This window comes from Amblyomma americanum, chromosome 1, assembly GCF_052857255.1.
Source record: "Amblyomma americanum isolate KBUSLIRL-KWMA chromosome 1, ASM5285725v1, whole genome shotgun sequence".
Classification (NCBI taxonomy): domain Eukaryota; kingdom Metazoa; phylum Arthropoda; class Arachnida; order Ixodida; family Ixodidae; genus Amblyomma; species Amblyomma americanum.
Window position 1 is genome coordinate 523062984 of NC_135497.1, and position 23445 is coordinate 523086428.

The 23445-nt window shown below is 42.8% G+C and overlaps 1 pseudogene; it reads left to right on the plus strand.

Moving 5' to 3' along the window:
• The first annotated feature begins 496 nt into the window (after positions 1-496).
• LOC144107285 (putative U3 small nucleolar RNA-associated protein 11) lies at positions 497-7750 on the plus strand (annotated as a pseudogene).
• The last annotated feature ends 15695 nt before the right edge of the window (positions 7751-23445 follow it).

Genomic DNA, 23445 nt, shown 5'->3' on the forward strand with positions numbered 1-23445 from the left:
AGCATGAACATAATAATGTTCGTACAGCATGCTCACCTTTTTACGGTTCTATTCGCGCGTAATAACACATGAAGGGTCGAATTCAAGCTTGTAAATTCCGAATTTCAAGCCGTTAAATCAAAGCGCTGCACACACGCATCTCGTCGAACGAGTCGGAAGTTGGAATACCCAGCATGCGTTGCGCCCGGTTAAGATTGGACACCACCTATTTTTACGCTCTTCACGCAAATATTTTTAACATAATGAAATAAAAATAATTGAACAGCTAACTTTATGTCAAAACATAAAAATAATATCATTCGTGTGGCCACTTTTTTTTTTCAGTCTATGCTCCCACTCCACCCGTTATTCCCATGGTCAGCGCCAGTAAAATATGGCAGCTTCCATAAATTTTCTCTTTTTTCAGTAGCATGCACAGGTAGTGTGTAAGTGGTTGAAGTTCTGTGTTCTTACGACTAGCTATTCGCCTGTGTGTTCGTGACCAAGATCTGCAAGGATGTCTTAGTTCGCAAAAGCAGTGAAGGCCAGCGAGAGTTCCCAAAGAGCGGAAGCAGGTAACCGAACGCGTACTATAAATTCTCTCCGCAAGCCGGGAAGCACGACTACGTCAAACATATGCGATTGTTGATGCTGTTAACGACTTGCGTGGGTTTTGTGCGTTTCAGCCTGAGGCCAGGTGCCACTTTGGTGTTACAGAAAAGAAGAAAGATGACAACCTCGGAGCCAGGTGAAGTCTTGTGATATCGTTTCCGGCCTGTTTATGTTGACGTCCTGAAGCTGTTCTTTCTTTATCTGTGTGTTTCCTTATTCTTTTCTGACAGAGAATATCAGAACAAGCAATTGAGGTTAAAGCGATTGCGCCAGCGAGCGCTTACAAGAAACCCAGATGAATTGTACATGCACATGGTCAACTCTCAGCTCGATGTAAGTCCCTAGACCTCAAAGCTTTTTGAAAACAGTGTTCACGGTGCGCTTGTCTTGATTCTCTGGTAAATCTTCAGGGAGGTGAACACCACGACAAAGTTAAGGGCGAGGAGTTCACGCCTGCCCAGCTTAAGCTCATGGTGAGCAGGATCTGAACTACGTCACCACAAAGCGTCTGTCAGAAGCCAAGGTATATCTCAAACTTGTCATATCTTGTACACTCTGGGTCATTCCACTCATCGCTGCTCATTGCAGCGTTATTTGACAAATGGTCATTGGTGTTTTGTCTTCTTTTTATTGTAAAAAATTGCGAGACTAAAAGCAAATATGCACCTTCTCGATGATGACAGCGGGCCCGTGAACACCCACACGTTCAGTGTTGACTCCAAAAATTAAGGTATTTCAAAAATTTTCTCTCCTTCTCTTCTGATTCTCAACACACGTTGACAGGGCCCTTGCCCATCGGTTAAAACTGCAGCATATTTGCAGAAAGTGATTTGCTACCTTTGATGGCATACTGCATGGCCTTCAGAAAAGGAAAACCTTGTGAATGCATGCTATTTAAGATCCACTACAATGACTCATTTCACCGATTATAATCAGTACATTGCCAGACCAGTCATTGTGTAGGTGTTATTGTGCACCAGATGAAAAAAAATATGCATTCTGAAGAACTGCGCCCTCAATCTCAAAACACTCGAACGAAGGGCACGAGCCTTTCACGTAACATGAAATGTTTCAATTCAGCTTTGATCAACATGTATACGCTACTACTTACATAAACTTCACAAGCTTCCGCGTGCTACTCATTCATTCTCTGCTTTCTAGCTCGCAACTTTGATTTTGCTGAAAAGCTTAGAAACCACTCTTCCCTGTTGGGTCGAGAGTTCAAGCGATCGAAACTGGTGACTCTCCACAAGGAATGCAAAGCCGATATTCCAGAGGATGTGATTAAGGCAAGTATTAAGTGCTGTAAATCTACAGCCATGAGTAAAGTGACAAAAAATGAGTTGGCTATTGTACATGCTCATACTGCATTCTGACAAGAAGGAGGTTTCAGTATAGTTGTGCTGCATGCAACAATATGTGGCTCTTCTATAGATTTATAGGTGGAATACAGACAGCTGGCAAAGTTCTGAGAGAGATTTTATTACTGATTCGGAGAGGACTCCAAACACTGTTTTCGCCCGTCCCGGAGTCCTTTTTTATACTTCTCGCTATCTTTTGAGGCTTTCGTATTTTACGGGCAGTTTTTGATACATCACTGAAACTGAAACGCCACTTCTGGGTGGTTTTGTTGCTCAAGAGATGAGGAATCTGCATTTGAAGCCCTTCACAGAAAGTAAAGCCCTGAATCAGAATGTTTTATTGGGCAAGCATTGACAATTTTGCATGTTCCATGACAGGCTTTCTTTTATACTTTCCAGTTTTCTGGCATTGGGAGGGGGGGGGGGGGATGAGGAAGGAAAAGTCGCAGACAAAAGGAAATGAGAGAAGCTTTGTAGAATGGATCCCTTATATATCGTAGCATGCTTGATTCGACTCATGCCTGAATATCTGTCTTGTAAATTCATATGCATTGTTGAATGAACCAAACAACTAAACAACATGAACTAAACAACACAGAAGCCGATATAACAGATCACTACCCTATTTTCATACAGTTGGATAACTTTGTTAACTATGTTAGGCATACTCAGTTCATTAAAAAAAACATTGGACTCTGCATTATTCCTTGAACGGGTTGCTATTATTGACTAGTCAGTGGTTAAGGCTCTTGATGCCGATGTTGCATTCAATCAGTTCTTTCTTATTATCTCTAATATTATCGCCGAGTGTTCTTCTATATATAATTGCAATAAGAAGTTTTCAACTCCGAATAATCCCTGGATGACTTCTGGCCTTTTAAGCAGTTTGAGAAAGAAAGATAACCTATAGAGAAAATGCAAAAAGCAACCATTCAACTTAAGGCTTTTAGCGCGTTATAAGAAATATTCTAATGTATTAAGTTTGCTCCTTAGAACAGCGAAGAGAAATTACTATGAAAGAGAAAAAAAAAACGCTGGAAATAACTTTCATAAGCAATGGAAAGGTATTAATTCCTTCCTAAACAGAAACAACTCGAAAACTCCCGTATCAACAATTACTTCCGGTAAGGTAACATGTACCAATCCCTCAGACATTGCTGAAGCCTTTAGTGATTCATTTGCTGTAGCCTCAGGAGTAATAAATACTGCCGCTAATCAAACATTACAACGATAACCCCCATAGAATTTTCCTTTTCCTTGTCTCCCCTGATGAAATCGGCAAAATAATACGCAACCTAAAAGACGCCAGTCCAGGTGTCGATAATATACAATCATCCCATATTAATTTAATTTCGCATCCTATTTGCGATGTCTTCGCCCTTATTGTCTCTCTGGTCTTGAAATCGGGCACTTTTCCTACTGCATTTAAAAAGGCAAAGCTAATTCCAGTCTTCAAAAAGGGAGATAAACAAATCATTTCTAATTACCGCCCAATCGCTATTTTCACGTTTTTCAGGTAAATTATTGAAAAAGATATTGTTATCTGAATAAACAATTACTTAACAAAATTTGACATTCTCTAACCTAACCAGTTCGGTTTCCGAATGGAATTTTCCACCGAATTAACTGTGATCGCTCTCACCGATAAAATTAAATCCTACATCGACGCAGGTAACTTTGCAGGTGCATTATTTATTAACCTTTCCAATGCTTTTGATTCCCTCTACCATGCTATTTTATACAATAAGCTTGATGCTGTCGGCATTACTGGGCTTGCACTTTCGCTAATCATAAGCTATTTATTCAATAGAAAATAAGCCCTGTTCATCTCTGGAACATACTCAAAATTCAATACTACAAATGTTGGAGTTCTGCAAGGTTCCCTTCTTGGCCCTCTTCTATTTTTATTATATATCAATGACATCCCTAGGTGTCTTTATAATTCCAACTGTTTTCTTTATGCTGACGACACAACAATCTTAACCTCAAATTCACATATAAATAAAGTGGTCGATAAACTTAACATTGATGCACAGAATGTATTCGATTGGTGCAGAAATAATATGCTGTTCATTATGCATCCAAATCCAGCTTTATAGTGCTTAGGTAACCTCAAAAAAGTCTTTGCTAAAATCCGTCTGTTAGCATAGGCTCAAACTCAATCCTTTCAGCTGATCACGTATCCTTTTTAGGCGTAGTACTGGGCAAACATCTTAAATTTCATCCCCACATCTCATCTATTTCTCGAAAAATGGCGTATGGTATTAGAGTATTAATTAAAGTTCACCTGTATTTCCATGTTCCCATTATTGTTTCCCTCTATTACTCGTTCATCCACTCCTATATTCAGTATTTCATTTCATCTTGGGGAAACACGTATCATTCGCATTTATCTTCTCTGCAAACTACTCAAAATCAAGCAATTCGAATTATCACTTATAGTTACAAGTCTGCAAATGCCCCTCGTCTGCTTCTATCATGCAATATTTTATCAGTGCCCAAAATAATCGACTACAATTTATGTACCCTTATGTACAAATCTGTTAGAAATCTACTTCCTTTTTCGTTAACTAGCAGTGATCAAAATCCGCGTCGCAACGACACGCGTTTTGCTAATAAAATTAACGTTTTACTCCCTAATCCTAACACTAATTATGGAGAGCAAACAGTTCGTTTCACTGCCACCACATTATGGAACTCATTACCAGTTTGCATTAAGCAATCACCTAATATATGTGCCTTTAAATCCGCTCTCCGTCAGTTTTTACAATCCCCCTAATAGTATTTTACTTGGTATATGTACTAGTTTTGTCATTTATATTATTCAATGAATTGTATCCTGTATTGGTCTGTATGATATTAGGTGTGTAATCATTTTTCATTCAAATAAGCGTTTGCATTATTTCTCGTATTTCACTCACTGCTCATTTATGATGCCAAACACTAATTTTTTTTTTTGCATTTGCTGTCTGTAATTCACTTTTACATTTGTTCTTACAGGAGGTGCCGTCCACAGTCTCTGACTTTGGGACCTCCTTCAGTATTCCAATGTTTTTCTCTAACTTTGTACCATGAACATGTAATAAACGAACCTTGAACCTTGAACTGCCGGCTGCTATTTTTCTCCAGATTTTTGGTGCACTTGCCAGATTCATTACATGCAGCACAAGACACATGTCCAGTGTGGATAGGTAGCATCCCGTTTCGTTATCTGTCGAGCTACATTATCATTATCTGTCGAGCTACATTTGTGTTGTCTTCGTTCTGAAGGAAGTTATTGTCACATATGCTTGTCATGTAGTTGTAGAGGGGAAATCACTGCTAAAGAACTGAGCATGCTTGACCCTGTTGTTTTTTCAGCTTCTCGTGTATATTCCTGCCACTCACGACTCGCAGGTAGTTAGCAAGTTTTAATAGAGTTTGGATGAAAACCACACATGACCTAAAGCTTTGCATGAATTTTCAGTACCCCTGAATAATTCAGGTGGAGTTTTGCGCAATCTGCGAGAGGTAATTATGCAAAATATATGCATGTATGATAACTTACACATTCTCTTCCTGAATGGTACTTACTCTGTTACAATGAGCTCTTATTTTTAATGTTGCACCCAGTTAAAGACCTTGTTCCTCTCACCACATAAATTTTGTGTGTGCTAATTTGTAGCGAAGCCCCTCCATGGCATCTCCCACCGATCAACTTAGGTAATGCCATTCCTCGCCACTCCTAAACGCTTCGTTTTCTTGAGATTCTAGTGCAGGGTAAAAGAGTTGCCATGTTCTTCCATCTCAACTTTGTTGCTTTTTCTCATAGAACAATAGGATGTAGACAGACGAAATAATTTGCATCAGAAAAGTAAACTCTGGTAAAGCAGCCATTGCAAGTGGCAAACTAGAGGGAAGGTATTGCATATCAAAGAATCTGGCTACTTAACAAAGCACATTGCAGTGTATCTAGCATAGCTGCGCGGTGTGGCACCTTGTGCTGTGTGGTGTCATAGCACATTAAAGAGTGCCAGATGGCCGAAATGAGCCCCGTTTCCTCCACTACAACAACTCTTGTAGCCAATGTGCAGCTTTTGCGCATTAAACTCTACGTATCACTGGTTTTTTATCCCATATTTACCTTAAGACAAATGTTTCTCCTTTTTTTGCCGAAAGTCTTGTGTTTATAGTTACTGGATTTCTGCACCTTAATGACCTTCTCTGTACTCTCGTTCAAAGTTGTTCACTATGGCTGGCTTACTTGCAAAAGGAATTTCAGATCAGCTGTACAAGCAATACTTCAGTGATTGGTTTCTTAGGGACCTACATCGTTTTTGACCTTTGCTTACGTGTGCTGGTACCTTTCTTTCTAGGACGCAACCCACGAGATGAAGAAAAGCTACCGAGAGCTGGCCAAGCGATTTCAGAGACAGAAGGAACTGGAAGTGCTTGAGCAAAAGATGATCATTAAAAATAATCTTCTTGTAAGTTCATCTGCATCTCATTGTCGTCATGCAGGCTTGAAAAGTCTCTCGTGACTTTTTGCAGTAATTCAATCAGTCATAGCCAACTGCCAGTGTTACTTATTTGCAGTGGTACAGCAGAAGTTTGTGTACAAATTTAAGCACGCACAGCCTACATGTTGACATGTGTTCTTTTCAGTTCGTGTTTGCGAGCTCCATCTCTTATACTTAGCAGAGAGGAGAGAAATGACCATAAAAACTGGCATATGGTACAGACTCACACACAATACGGCGTGTAATTCAGGGATAGCAAAAACCGAAAATATATTTTCATTCATAGACAATGCGAGTAAGGAAAGGCAGTCAGCTTAAAGGCCTTCTGGAAGTCACACAAACCGAACACCGTGCGATTATTTGCGTACACCGGCGTGCCGCATACGATACGTGTAGCCTGAGAAGCAGATACAAAGGCACTACGCCGCGAGCATGATAGACCGGTTCCAGCGTACACGCTGGTGCGCGCGCCTTAGGACTGTGTATCTGAGCTTTCGTGATCGTCAACGTCGGGTGGGCTGTCCTAACAGATACGCTTGTCAGAGATATCTTTCTATGGAAACACACCTTCGGTACCATGACACACTTTCGATATATCCCGCATTTCTTTAGATAACAACCGGTAAGCTCCTCAGGGATGCTGGCCCTGGCGTCCGCGATCCACCTGCACAGCTTGGCTGGCGATGCCCGTGTCCATCGGCCGTAATGCAGGCGCTACCTACCTCATCCAAGCCACGTAGCAGCTCTTGATACGGTGGCGATGCTTTCAGCAGCTGGGATTACTCTCGTTTTGAAAGCAACCGAGTGCAAATATAGCGAAAAAAATCTCGTTATATAAGCGGCTTTTTATGGTATAAATGATATAATCTAGACACATCTACATTTGACTAAGCTGTATAAAATAGTTGCCGCGGTGACTCCTTGGTTATGGCGCTCGGCTGCTGACCCGAAAGATGCGGGTTCGATCTCGGCCGCGGCTGTCGAATTTCGATGGAGGCGAAATTTTAGAGGCCCGCGTACTGTGCAATGTCAGTGCCCGTTTAAAAACCGCAGGTGGTCGCAATTTCCAGAGCCCTTGAATACGGAATTCTTCATAGCCTGAGTCGCTTTGGGGCGTTAAACCCTCATAAAGCCAAAGAAACTGTGCAAAAAAAGAAGGTCGCAGTCCTATGTTCTGTATTAAAGAAATTTGCAACTTTTTTTTGTCACCAGGACAAGAAGCCTCCTGTCAAAAATGTAAAAGAAGGAACAGAGGATGCTGCACCAGTCTACCTGTGGAAAAATGAAAGAAAGCGTTAAAGGCACGTGACAGCAGTCACGCTCTGATATATTTGTTATGTATAATCTCCCACAAAGTGCAACAGAGGCAGAAAAAAAAAGGAGAGAATATGCATGGGTGCATTCTTCTTGAACAAGCTATATGTCTACTTTTGCAGCCATTTCTACTCTCATCAGGAAACCCGCATATTGTTACCTGTCTTCTTCACTCATAACCATGAGAAGAGAAAATGAGGACTGAGCCTTTTTCTAAAGATTTCTTATTTTGTGACAGGGCATTATTTAACGGAAATTTCCGAATCCTAGTACACGTCGCCGGCATCTCATACCCTTACTTTCCATTACAGCCTGTCGTTTTCTGCTTGAAAAACGTGAATATGTTGTGCATTGCTCGCGAGGTTCGAGGTCTTGGTTCACATCATGAAATCCCGTCATTGTTACTATGAATCTTAAGTAGGTGTGCTGGTTGGACCATCTTGATCCATCTGCCACTGTTGTCATCTTTTGCCTGTAACCTTTGCTTCGCCCATTAACTGACACAAAGCTGAAAGGTGTGTTGTAGCGAACGAGTCTTCAAATATGAGTAGACTGACAACTAAATGAAAGGCTTACTTGATAGAAAGCGCCATCATATGCACCAGATTTAAATGTGCACTTCCTTGACTGCACCTGATACAGTAAATGTAGTTCGTTTGTTTTCGAGTTTTGTTTTTCCGGAATTCAAGGTAGTTTTAAAATAGGGCAATAGTTTTCCAGCTAGAATTTCGGCACAAATCGAGGTATTCAGAACGAGTTTTAACAATTCAGGTTTTATTGAGTCACACTTTACAGCCGGAACCAAATTAATAAAGTAAGCACTCTTTCTTTGTGCGGGACATAAATTTTCTTCTTGTGCATTGTTTTGCCAACCATTTATATTGAACTTATTTCGCTGCATACAGTATCATCTACCGCACACCACTAGCGCCTCCGTGCAAGCCGTGGTTATCTTTGTCTCTACACTGCGAAAACATTTGTTCAACATAACAGCAATATTTTCGAATGCAGGAGAGCTTGGGACCAGGACGTTGTTAGCGTGGGTAGTACTTTATACTGTGATGCCAATAAGAAGCCCTGTCAAGACCCTTGTTTTGGCATCTCGTTTTCAAAACTTACTTTTCAAACGTACCCTCTAATAAGCACCGTCACAAATAAAAAGAACTAAAAGAAGAATGAAATGATCAGTGGAATTTGCAAACAGTCCTCTGGAAGAAGCATAGGACATCTGCTAAATTTCTTGCTCTGTCTTCTGCTTCGTGCATCGCGAAACAAAATTAACCAGGAAATTTATTATCGTGTAGAGATTGGGTTTAAGGTGGTGTGAGACTATTTTAGTAAAAAAAATTCAGTTTTGAGATTCTGCGACAATCTGATAGATAATTTATTTTTTATAGCGAAATACACTTGGGTGTTAGAGATTTCAAGAATCAGTTTTTGATCCTTTTTTTCATCACAATGACCAGAAAAGTGAGTGCATCTTGGCTCGGTCTCTTTGTCTTGCATACTTGCAAAAATTCATTGGTCTGAACTTTTAAACAGAAACGCTTGTTTTGGTCTCGTTTAGAATTTGGCCTCATTGGCAGTACATTTTGCAGCCACTAGGGCTCCTCTTGAAGCTATTTTTACTAGTTTTGAAAATTAAAATGATTTCCTGTCTTTATTAGCGTTTTTCTCAAACATTTTTGGAGGTTTGTTTACCTTTTTCTCAGGGACTATAATTCATAAGCAAGCAAATGTTTGGACAGATGTTAATAAGTGCCATTTTCCTGACTGCTAGCAGAACCAATAGCGTAAGTTAATTTATATTTTTCTGACTCAACAGAACCATTCACGGGTGTTCAATTTATTGCACCAACAAAGAAAAGAAAACATAATAAGAAAACTCAGTCTTTGGTTCAAGCGCATACCGTTTTTGTAAATTATCGGCTGCTACTCTCATAAAAAATTCAACACTCTGCAGATAGAAGATTCAAGAAAGAGCTAAAGTAGAAGGTAAAATAAAAATTTAAAATATCCTAGAAAGCTCTTCAATCTGGTTTTGAGCTTACTTCGAGCTGCAGCTCTCTTTAAGGTTTCTTGCAATTTTTATAGCCACAGCTTTTACTACAACTGTATTACAGCCAACTTTTGAAAACTAATTTTAAAGTCTCACCTCATCTTAGCCCATTTTTTTCAGGCAATCTGTTCAATATACAAGGATCAGGTAAAATCTGGTTTTACCCAAAAATGAAGGGCTCTAATTATATGGTATGTTGAGCAGTGTCGAAGGGGGGACATGGGTATTAGAAATTTTTTTCAGTATTTATGCATGAAATGTAACTAAATTTGATACATGTATGTAACTGTTATGCAGATTTCAGAACATCCTTCAATTTTAAGCTAACTGTTTTATTTTCTAGACTATCACAATTCAGTAGGTCATCCCAGGGTTATCCAATTGTTGTGGGGAAAGCACAGAAGTTTTTGGTGCAGGGGGGATTTATGGAGGGGGGTGGTTGTGTACTCCTGCCTGGGCAAGAAATATTTTACGTGAAAACCTTGCTGAGCACAATTCTTTGGCGAAAAAAGTTCTAGAAATGAATGGATCAAATCGAATCCCCTCCCCCACAAGCTGTCACCGCCAAACCTATGAATACTTCTCTATTTTGGTGTCAGCTTATTCACAAAGCCGTGCTGTGCACTAAAGCAGTTAGCTCTTTATTTAGATTTCTTGCAATAACATAAAAGGTAAAAAAATTTATAGAATAAATAAAAATATAGAATAATAAAACACACCTATCTAAATAAAAACTTTTCCTGCAGAAATAACTTTCAAAAACTATAAAACATGTAGACAGAAAAAGTGAGAGCTTTAGTGCACTCTTCAACGTCTAAGGACTCAAGCGCTAAATACAGAATTTACTCTCATTGGTTACCAAGCGCGGTAGGGATGTATGATAGCAATTGAAAAAAATGAACTAAAACAGGATTTACTCTCATTCGTTACCATATGCTGCAGGGATGGATGATAGCAATTGCAAAAATTAACTGAAAGCTGGGGAAATTGACCTCAAAGTTTATTTTGCGAGATTTGAGGCAAAAAACACTCTCAAATGCCGAAAACCCTCCTGGGGAATGCCCGCCACTAACGATCGGCACGATAGCGGCGATGGCAGGGCTTACTCCTACGCCGCACACATGCTGCCGTGACATATCTGCGAGAGACTGTAAGGTCAGCTCAGCGTCGCGGTCCATTCGTGCGGCGACATTCGTAACTTCATGTTTGGGCGATGCAGCAAAGCTCAGACCGGTTTAGCAAAGCGTGCCTTAGACCTCAGTCTCCGTAGCCATGGCTCACACCTATCCCTGGACCTGCTCATCTAGTGAGATGTTGCGCTCGTGTATTCGCCGTCGTCACCAATAGAAAAATGTTATTTCCATACCAGCTGGTGTTTCATTGAAGACTAAGCAATTTCCAGAAATAAGCTTTTTGGGGTAAAAAAATATAGCCTCAACGGCGTAATATTGCCAGTGTTGGCGTACGCCAGAAAACCGGTGAATCGATATAAGTACTAAGCTGGTGAACAAATTTTTTATAATTACCTTTTTACCTATTAGGGGTAGGCGCCTAGTTGCAATTGGAGATTTGTAGCTGGTCGTTAGTAATAACCATATAAGATTTTAGAAATTCAAAAACTTGATTATTCTCGGCGGTGTGGCTCGACAAAATCTGACTACATTGGCCAAATACAATCGCGTTCGAAAATCATGCTGGCAAAGCAACCTTTCCAATGCACGTAACTCGTCAAAAAAACTTAGGAGAGCTTGTTGTTCCGCGCCAACTTCTTCAGCATGCATCGTCAAAAAAAGCCAAATATTTTCGACCCAGAGCGCCAACCGTAGTCCTGTTTCCTATATTCTAAATACTGACATGGCTATTATTACCGTCCGGCTGCAAATCTCTAATTGTAACTAGCCTCCTAACTTCAAAAGTTAGAAAGGTAATATTTAAATTTCTTTAACATGCTGACTACTTAAAACGATTCAACAATTTTGTGGTGTCCGCCAACACTGGTAATACTTGCTGAAAAAGGGATATTTTTACCTCGAAAAACATATTTTAGAGAATTACCTAAATTGTTCCCTGCCATATCTTGTATATTATGTGCGACACAACGGTCGCAAACCTTAAGTATTGCCTTCGTACTTGGTTCCTCTTATCAGTGTTGCGTCTTCCGACAGGTATAGCTATTATGACGTAAATTATACCGCCACACCGCATCACCGCTGGCTTGCGCTGAGCTGTTTCACACGGCTACTGTTTTGTACGAATATTGGCTCAAGTAACAATTATTCCCTTTAACATCTTCCTCTATCACTTAACTTTTTTTTTAATCCAATCTCGGGGCTAATTCTGAGCGTCAGCTGCGGACTTATTCCAACACTGCCTTTGATTCACTGCCAGGAGCGTGTCTCTCCCAGAAAGTGTAATCGACTTCTTATTGTTCGAGTAACGAGCGGTAATTGCAAAGAATAGAGCTCTACTTAGTTGTGTTGTTTAACGTGCGGGTTATCGTCTCCTCTCTTTAACTGTGCGATAAGTTATTTTTTTTCTTAATATGCAGGGTGCATTTTTCTGCATAATTACAGCAGGCGCTTTCTGCTTCCTTTACAGGCCTTTGTTCACGCCTTCCTTATTTACCACGTTGAGTGCGGCAATGACTTATGGAGCCCTAATTCCAGTACGTCGTGGCCCACTGGTGGGCCAACTTGAAATTTTTTGGGTGCCGCGTGACCTACCTGAGTGCTACCGGCGAAGCTAACTTCTCGGAACTGCCAATGCATGGCAGTACTGACCTGGCATGTGTGCTCGAATACACTACAGCATGAATACACCGCGTGACCTACCGCTGACGCGCGACGCTCTGAACGTGTTAAGGTTAAAGCAAGCATCCTCGAAATAACCAAAAAACAGCGCCACCGCTTCCCATTCGGGTCTATATAGTATCCGGAGCGCACAACAGGTGTGTGCTTGGCTGGGAGTTTGATTTTTTTAGATTCTGCCTGCACAAATTCTAGCCGATGTGTATGTCGGCTAAATATTGTAGTTCATTAAAAATGCACCACCAATCCTTATGTGCAATGTATGATTGTTAGAAAAAGGAAACAGGATTACCATATCATCGCTTGTTCCGACCGCTTTTTAATTACATAATGGAAAATGGTTTCCTTCCTTTTCATGAAGACATAGCACCCCTGTTTGTGAATGCGATTCATACAGCTTACTCAAGGGGATCAAAAAAGAGCGAGACTATTTATGCGTCACCCACACAACAATTGTAAGCCAAAGCTGTTGTCACCGCAAGCTATATTTTTAAGCAGGGAACACCGCCGTTGATTGGTGAATCGCAGATTTTCAATTCATCGTGATTTTTAGGAAAACCAAAATTAGGCAAAGATTCAATATGAAGGAATAAACTCTATGCAACGCTAAGAATTGTAGCAAGCGCGAAGCGAAAGTTTATTTGGAGCCTCTAAGAGAATGCGCGATCGAAACTGTTTCGGCGTTTTCGGGCGAGTGTCCACACTGTGGGGAAGTGTTTGAGTACGCATATCACATGGTGTGGGCTTCCCCTGCCAATCCTGCTTTTGCACCCCCCCCTCCCCCAAGAGGACTGGGAGGCTGCCCTGCTCGGCTGCTGAACTCACCAGACCCAAAGAGCCCTAGTCACAAGAGCGCAGGCCGCCACGGACACCACAGGGGTCCCGGCCTCTGGATTCCTCCTACAGATTGCGAGGCCCGGGTCCTTCAGGCCCGGTTCAAGCAATACCTCTCTGTAAATAGTTCTCGCACGCTAACTATTTTCGCACCAGCTCGCACGCTGACTATTTCCGACCTGTATGAAACACAGTTAAAAATCGGAGGACACTTAACCTCAGCCTAAAGGGTGTGACGCAAAGGCAATAAACCGTAGCAATGAAGCGGTACGTGAACAATGGGAATCTTACCTTTTTGTGTAGTTCTGTATTTCTATGGACTTTGAAGTGGCTTCATTGCTTTTTTCTTGTCGCTAAGCACCAGGGACCCTCAACGCTGACTGTCTGCGTCAATAATCTCTCAGTCGCAATCATAAGAGTGGTCACGGTTTTTCCCTTCTAAAAATCGATCTTTTGCATTCTGGCAACGAGTTGATGAAGCGGTTACCGAGGATGACATCAAGGTAGCCCTTACCAGGAAATTGGGACTCCTGGTTTTTGTGCCCCTAGCTTCCACCGCGTGGCGCATGGCTCCGAACGTTCAAAAATAGCGAGTTGACATTAACCCCGACATAAGAAGGAAAAAGGCTCACTGAGTGGCTGCAAAACAGAATGCCTGATAGGCCGCTATAAGCTTTGCGTACTGGCGCTCTTCCGAACTTCTGGTAATGGATGCCGCGGTGGCTGGTGCAGTTCCTATTGAGGGGAGGTAGAAATGGGAGCCAGTCCTGCATACGGATTAGTTAGGAGATCACATGAAGTGGTATGCCGCAGACAGGCGTAGGAAGCCGGGGTAGCTGTTCCTTAAGCGATATACTATATTTGTGCCGGGTTAGAAATAATCTGCAAAATATGGGAAGGATAAGGACAGAAACAAAAGAGAACTAACTAGAGGTAGTGTTGGGTTTTCTTTTATGCCTGTTCTACACTGTGCCCACAGTGCTGCGGGCTCGAAACACTAGCTCAGGAGGAAACGGGCACGTGCCACCGTTTTCCCGTCTGTTGCCCGCTACACGTGTTTTTTCTTCCGGCGCCGCGAGTGTTGCCTAAGGTGTGATGACACTTATTTTGCCCTGATACTGAAAGGTTCAGATGTATACGAGCGATAGGCGCCCCTAGAGCCTATCAATACGAGAGCATCTGGCTATACCCCTTCACGCTGTGGCCGGCTGGTTTGACGGCTGTACTGCGGTTCTAAGCGCATTGCTCTCCGCTAACATCAGTTTTTCTGTAGGCCGTTGGCGGTGCTATGGGGATCGACTTGTTGCAAGGGGAACGGTAAGCATCTTTACAATGGTCCCCGCAGAGGGAAGAGTATGCTGAAAAAACGGTGAAAACAGATTTCCTTTCGAAGGCTTTTGTTACCCCATGCAGTTTTTTCTGTGATCGCTCATGACCAGCGTCAAGTGCTGGTATTTAAATATCTTACATCGTCCGAGCCATTTACATATTCGACCATTCGTGGCATCGTGAAGTTTTTTTTTCGGAAATATGCCAGTTGAGAGTTATTCGTAGTGGGACAGTCCTTTTGATTTTGTCCACCTTTAATGTTTGCGTACTCTCGTAACATTTGGCTTCAGCCCGTGAATTTCGTTTCGGCAACATCTTATTCCCAGTTATTTCTGTGATCGCTTTCGACTGCCTGCCACTCGTGTTATTCATCGGGTTCCGCTGCCGTGTTGCGTGAGTTTTGCATAGGGGCCTTGAATTCGAACAGCGTTGCGTTCCGGCGTTCATCAGGTGTCATAAGTCCCCGTCATGGCGTCGGGATGGATGTGCCGGCTGCTACTTCTGGCAGCCATGGTCAAGCTAGAAGCAACGACCACCGCTGCCTCTATGTGAGCATCTGCTCTCCTTGCTTACGTTCTGCCAGCCCTAAACGCCAGCTCCCATAAGCGCTAGGAAGGCGGAATAGCTTTTCCCTCTCTGTACAAACTCCATTTTCCGATGACCGCAGTTGCCATAGGAGACGCTTCTCTGCCAAATCCCGTCGCTCTTCTAGCCTGTTCTACTCTGCGCCATTGCATTCACATGTCATTCACAAGGTTAACGTCATTCTCTCAAGCAGTGAGTGCCTCGTGGCCATCTGCTCCGTTTCATGACTACCTGGCTTCATGACTCCAAATTCCGATATTAATATCACGGCTGTGGTGACAAGCGCTTCGTCCGAGGGCACCACAAGGTAGACCTGTGGGGCAGCCACTCGGGAATCGACCAAAACAGCACAGTCCTGGCATGTCGGACGTATGCCGTTGGCGCAGACGGCGAGCGCTCTATTCTCTTCCATTTTTACTTTAGCCTAAATCCTTAAGCATGAAGACTGAAGCCTTCTATGGCTTACTGCTAACGCAACTTGGCGCCGTTATTGGCGTCCAGGAAGAGTGGTCCACAAAGCATCCAGTGAGGTCATTGGGGAAGACCATTTCTTCAGCAAGTGCGGGACATTGAACCGAGGACCTTCACTGCTCCTCGCATGCGCGAAGAGCAGTGACGTCACAAAGCGCACAGCTGACGCACCACCGCGCGCGCCTCACCGGTCTGCGGGCTCTCCGGAAACCGGACCACGTGACTGTTCACGTGACCAACCGTGTGACGAACCACGTGACCAGCCATGGCGCCACACCGGCAGCTGTTGCTCTCCACCACGTGAACAGTCACGTGGTCCGGTTTCCGGAGAGCCCGCAGACCGGTCAGGCGCGCGCGGTGGCGCGTAAGCTGTGCAAGGACTGTGCTGTTTTGGTTGATTCCCGAGTGGCTGCCCCACAGGTCTACCTTCTGTTGCCCTCGGACGAAGCGCTTGTCACCACAGCCGTGATACTAATATCGGAATTTGGAGTCATGAAGCCAGGTAGTCATGAAACGGAGCAGATGCCCACGAGGCACTCACTGCTTGAGAGAATGACGTTAACCTTGTGATTGACATGTGAATGCAATGTCGCAGAGTAGAACAGGCTAGAAGAGCGACGGGATTTGGCAGAGAAACGTCTCCTATGGCAACTGCGGTCATCGGAAAAAGGTGTTTGTACAGAGAGGGAAAAGCTATTCCGCCTTCCTAGCGCTTATGGGAGCTGGCGTTTAGGGCTGGCAGAACGTAAGACAAGAGAGCAGATGCTCACATAGAGGCAGCGGTGGTCGTTGCTTCTAGCTTGACCATGGCTGCCAGAAGTAGCAGCCGGCACATCCATCCCGACGCCATGACGGGGACTTATGACACCTGATGAACGACGGAACGCAACGCTGTTCGAATTCAAGGCCCCTATGCAAAACTCACGCAACACGGCAGCGGAACCTGATGAATAACACGAGTGGCAGGCAGTCGAAAACGATCAAAGCAATAACTGGGAATAAGATGCTGCCGAAACGAAATTCACGGGCTGAAGCCAAATGTTACGAGAGTACGCAAACATTAAAGTTGGACAAAATCAAAAGGACTGTCCCACTACGAATAACTCTCAACTGGCATATTTCCGACAAAAAACTTCACGATGCCACGAATGGTCGATTATGTAAATGGCTCGGACGATGTAAGATATTTAAATACCAGCACTTGGCGCTGGTCATGAGCGATCACAGAAAAAACTGCATGGGGTAGCAAAAGCCTTCGAAAGGAAATCTGTTTTCACCGTTTTTTCAGCATCCTCTTCCCTCTGCGGGGACCATTGTAAAGATGCTTACCGTTTCCCCTTGCAACAGTCGATCCCCATAGCACCGCCAACGGCCTACAGAAAAACTGATGTTAGCGGAGAGCAATGCGCTTAGAACCGCAGTACAGCCGTCAAACCAGCCGGCCACAGCGTGAAGGGGTATAGCCAGATGCTCTCGTATTGATAGGCTCTAGGGGCGCGTATCGCTCGTATACATCTGAACCTTTCAGTATCAGGGCAAAATAAGTGTCATCACACCTTAAGCAACACTCGCGGCGCCGGAAGAACCGAGAAAAAACGCAGAGGACAGTATAAAACTCGTGTAGCGGGTAACAGCCGGGAAAACGGTGACACGTGCCCGTTTCCTCCTGAGCTAGTGTTTCGAGCCCGCAGCACTGCGGGCACAGTGTAGAACAGGCATAAAAGAAACCCCAACACTACCTCTAGTTAGTTCTCTTTTGTTTCTGTCCTTATCCTTCCCATATTTTGCAGATTATTTCAAACCCGGCACAAATATAGTATATCGCTTAAGGAACAGCTACCCCGGCTTCCTACGCCTGTCTGCGGCATACCACTTCATGTGATCTCCTAACTATTCCGTAAGCAGGACTGGCTCCCATTTCTACCTCCCCTCAATAGGAACTGCACCAGCCACCGCGGCATCCATTACCAGAAGTTCGGAAGAGCGCCAGTACCGCAAAGCTTATAGCGGCCTATCAGGCATTCTGTTTTGCAGCCACTCAGTGAGCCTTTTTCCTTCTTATGTCGGGGTTAATGTCAACTCGCTATTTTTGAACGTTCGGAGCCATGCGCCACGAGGTGAAAGCCAGGGGCACAAAAACCAGGAGTCCCAATTTCCTGGTAAGGGCTACCTCGATGCCATCCTCGGTAACCGCTTTATCAACTCGTTGCCAGAATGCAAAAGCTCGATTTATAGAAGGGAAAAACCGTGACCACTCTTATGATTGCGACTGAGAGATTATTGACGCAGACAGTCAGCGTTGAGGGTCCCTGGTGCTTAGCGACAAGAAAAAAGCAATGAAGCCACTTCAAAGTCCATAGAAATACAGAACTACACAAAAAGGTAAGATTCCCATTGTTCACGTACCGCTTCATTGCTACGGTTTTTTGCCTTTGCGTCACACCCTTTAGGCTGAGGTTAAGTGTCCCCCGATTTTTAACTGTGTTTCATACAGGTCGGAAAAAGTCAGCGTGCGAGCTGGTGCGAAAATAGTTAGCGTGCGAGAACTATTTACAGAGAGGTATTGCTTGAACCGGGCCTGAAAGACCCGGGCGTCGCAATCTGTAGGAGGAATCCAGAGGCCGGGACCCCTGTGGTGTCCGTGGCGGCCTGCGCTCTTGTGACTAGGGCTCTTTGGGTCTGGTGAGTTCAGCAGCCGAGCAGGGCAGCCTCCCAGTCCTCTTGGGGGGGGGGGGGGGGGGTGCAAAAGCAGGATTGGCAGGGCAAGCCCACACCATGTGATATGCGTACTCAAACACTTCCCCACAGTGTGGACACTCGCCCGAAAACGCCGAAACAGTATCGTTCGCGCATTCTCTTAGAGGCTCCAAATAAACTTTCGCTTCGCGCTTGCTACAATTCTTAGCGTTGCATAGAGTTTATTCCTTCATATTGAATCTTTGCCTAATTTTGGTTTTCCTAAAAATCACGATGAATTGAAAATCTGCGATTCACCAATCAACGGCGGTGTTCCCTGCTTAAAAATATAGCTTGCGGTGACAACAGCTTTGGCTTACAATTGTTGTGTGGGTGACGCACAAATAGTCTCGCTCTTTTTTGATCCCCTTGAGTAAGCTGTATGAACCGCATTCACAAACAGGGGTGCTATGTCTTCATGAAAAGGAAGGAAACCATTTTCCATTATGTAATTAAAAAGCGGTCGGAACAAGCGATGATATGGTAATCCTGTTTTCTTTTTCTAACAATCATACATTGCACATAAAGATTGGTGGTGCATTTTTAATGAACTACAATATTTAGCCGACATACACATCGGCTAGAATTTGTGCAGGCAGAATCTAAAAAAATCAAACTCCCAGCCAAGCACACACCTGTTGTGCGCTCCGGATACTATATAGACCCGAATGGGAAGCGGTGGCGCTGTTTTTTGGTTATTTCGAGGATGCTTGCTTTAACCTTAACACGTTCAGAGCGTCGCGCGTCAGCGGTAGGTCACGCGGTGTATTCATGCTGTAGTGTATTCGAGCACACATGCCAGGTCAGTACTGCCATGCAATGGCAGTTCCGAGAAGTTAGCTTCGCCGGTAGCACTCAGGTAGGTCACGCGGCACCCAAAAAATTTCAAGTTGGCCCACCAGTGGGCCACGACGTACTGGAATTAGGGCTCCATAAGTCATTGCCGCACTCAACGTGGTAAATAAGGAAGGCGTGAACAAAGGCCTGTAAAGGAAGCAGGAAGCGCCTGCTGTAATTATGCAGAAAAATGCACCCTGCATATTAAGAAAAAAAACAACTTATCGCACAGTTAAAGAGAGGAGACGATAACCCGCACGTTAAACAACACAACTAAGTAGAGCTCTATTCTTTGCAATTACCGCTCGTTACTCGAACAATAAGAAGTCGATTACACTTTCTGGGAGAGACACGCTCCTGGCAGTGAATCAAAGGCAGTGTTGGAATAAGTCCGCAGCTGACGCTCAGAATTAGCCCCGAGATTGGATTAAAAAAAAAGTTAAGTGATAGAGGAAGATGTTAAAGGGAATAATTGTTACTTGAGCCAATATTCGTACAAAACAGTAGCCGTGTGAAACAGCTCAGCGCAAGCCAGCGGTGATGCGGTGTGGCGGTATAATTTACGTCATAATAGCTATACCTGTCGGAAGACGCAACACTGATAAGAGGAACCAAGTACGAAGGCAATACTTAAGGTTTGCGACCGTTGTGTCGCACATAATATACAAGATATGGCAGGGAACAATTTAGGCAATTCTCTAAAATATGTTTTTCGAGGTAAAAATATCCCTTTTTCAGCAAGTATTACCAGTGTTGGCGGACACCACAAAATTGTTGAATCGTTTTAAGTAGTCAGCATGTTAAAGAAATTTAAATATTACCTTTCTAACTTTTGAAGTTAGGAGGCTAGTTACAATTAGAGATTTGCAGCCGGACGGTAATAATAGCCATGTCAGTATTTAGAATATAGGAAACAGGACTACGGTTGGCGCTCTGGGTCGAAAATATTTGGCTTTTTTTGACGATGCATGCTGAAGAAGTTGGCGCGGAACAACAAGCTCTCCTAAGTTTTTTTAACGAGTTACGTGCATTGGAAAGGTTGCTTTGCCAGCATGATTTTCGAACGCGATTGTATTTGGCCAATGTAGTCAGATTTTGTCGAGCCACACCGCCGAGATTAATCAAGTTTTTGAATTTCTAAAATCTTATATGGTTATTACTAACGACCAGCTACAAATCTCCAATTGCAACTAGGCGCCTACCCCTAATAGGTAAAAAGGTAATTATAAAAAATTTGTTCACCAGCTTAGTACTTATATCGATTCACCGGTTTTCTGGCGTACGCCAACACTGGCAATATTACGCCGTTGAGGCTATATTTTTTTACCCCAAAAAGCCTATTTCTGGAAATTGCTTAGTCTTCAATGAAACACCAGCTGGTATGGAAATAACATTTTTCTATTGGTGACGACGGCGAATACACGAGCGCAACATCTCACTAGATGAGCAGGTCCAGGGATAGGTGTGAGCCATGGCTACGGAGACTGAGGTCTAAGGCACGCTTTGCTAAACCGGTCTGAGCTTTGCTGCATCGCCCAAACATGAAGTTACGAATGTCGCCGCACGAATGGACCGCGACGCTGAGTTGACCTTACAGTCTCTCGCAGATATGTCACGGCAGCATGTGTGCGGCGTAGGAGTAAGCCCTGCCATCGCCGCTATCGTGCCGATCGTTAGTGGCGGGCATTCCCCAGGAGGGTTTTCGGCATTTGAGAGTGTTTTTTGCCTCAAATCTCGCCAAATAAACTTTGAGGTCAATTTCCCCAGCTTTCAGTTAATTTTTGCAATTGCTATCATCCATCCCTGCAGCATATGGTAACGAATGAGAGTAAATTCTGTTTTAGTTCATTTTTTCAATTGCTATCATACATCCCTACCGCGCTTGGTAACCAATGAGAGTAAATTCTGTATTTAGCGCTTGAGTCCTTAGACGTTGAAGAGTGCACTAAAGCTCTCACTTTTTCTGTCTACATGTTTAATAGTTTTTGAAAGTTATTCCTGCAGGAAAAGTTTTTATTTAGATAGGTGTGTTGAAGTTTTATTTATTCTATAAATTTTTTACATTTTATATTATTGCAAGAAATCTAAATAAAGAGCTAACTGCTTTAGTGCAAAGCACGGCTTTGTGAATCAGCTGACACCAAAATAGAGAAGTATTCATAGGTTTGGCGGTGACAGCTTGTGGGGGAGGGGATTCGATTTGATCCATTCATTTCTAGAACATTTTTCGCCAAAGAATTGTGCTCAGCAAGGTTTTCACGTAAAATATTTCTTGCCCAGGCAGGAGTACACAACCACCCCCCTCCATAAATCCCCCCTGCACCAAAAACGTCTGTGCTTTCTCCACAACAATTGGATAACCCTGGGATGACCTACTGAATTGTGATAGTCTAGAAAATATAACAGTTAGCTTAAAATTGAAGGTTGTTCTGAAATCTGCATAACAGTTACATACATGTATCAAATTTAGTTACATTTCATGCATAAATACTGAAAAAAATTTCTAATACCCATGTCCCCTCTTCGACACTGCTCAACATACCATATAATTAGAGCCCTTCATTTTTGGGTAAAACCAGATTTAACTGATCCTTGTATATTGAACAGATTGCCTGAAAAAAAATGGGCTAAGATGAGGTGAGACTTTAAAATTAGTTTTCAAAAGTTGGCTGGAATACAGTTGTAGTAAAAGCTGTGGCTATAAAAATTGCAAGAAACCAAAGAGGGCTGCAGCTCGCATTAAGCTCAAAACCAGATTGAAGAGCTTTCTAGGATTTTTTAAATTTTTATTTTACCTGCTACTTTAGCTCTTTCTTGAATCTTCTATCTGCAGAGTGTTGAATTTTTTATGAGAGTAGCAGCCGATAATTTACAAAAACGGTACCAAAATTATGCGCTTGAAGCAAAGACTGAGTTTTCTTATTATGTTTTCTTTTCTTTGTTGATGCAATAAATTGAACACCCGTGTATGGTTCTGTTGAGTCAGAAAAATATAAATTACCTTACGCTATTGGTTCTGCTAGCAGTCAGGAAAATGGCACGTATTAACATCTGTCCAAACATTTGCTTGCTTATGAATTATAGTCCCAGAGAAAAAGGTAAATAAACCTCCAAAAATGTTTGAGAAAAACGCTAATAAAGACAGAAAATCATTTTAATTTTTAAAACTAGTAAAAATAGCTTCAAGAGGAGCCCTAGTGGCTGCAAAATGTACTGCCAATGAGGCCAAATTCTAAACGATACCAAAACACGCGTTTCTGTTTAAAAGTTCAGACAAATGAATTTTTGCAAGTATGCAAGACAAAGAGACCGAGCCAAGATGCACTCACTTTTCTGGTCATTGTGATGAAAAAAAGGATCAAAAACTGATTCTTGAAATCTCTAACACCCAAGTGTATTTCGCTATAAAAAATAAATTATCTATCAGATTGTCGCAGAATCTCAAAACTGAATTTTTTTTACTAAAATAGTCTCACACCGCCTTAAACCCAAACTCTACACGATAATTATTTTCCTGGTTAATTTTGTTTCGCGATGCACAAAGCAGAAGACAGAGCAAGAAATTTAGCAGATGTCTTATGCTTCTTCCAGAGGACTGTTTGCAAATTCCACTGATCATTTCATTCTTCTTTTAGTTCTTTTTATTTGTGACGGTGCTTATTGGAGGGTACGCTTGAAAAGTAAGTTCTGAAAACGAGAAGCCAAAATAAGGGACTTGACAGGGCTTCTTATTGGCATCACAGTACAAAGTACTACCCACGCTAACAACGTCCTGGTCCCAAGCTCTCCTGCATTCGAAAATATAGGTGTTATGTTGAACAAATGTTTTCGCAGTGAAGAGACAAAGATAACCACGGCTTGCACGGAGGCGCTAGTGGTGCGCGGTAGATGATACTGTATGCAGCGAAATAAGTTCAATATAAATGGTTGGCAAAACAATGCACAAGAAGAACATTTATGTCCCACACAAAGAAAGAGTGCTTACTTTATTAATTTGGTTCCGGCTGTAAAGTGTGACTCAA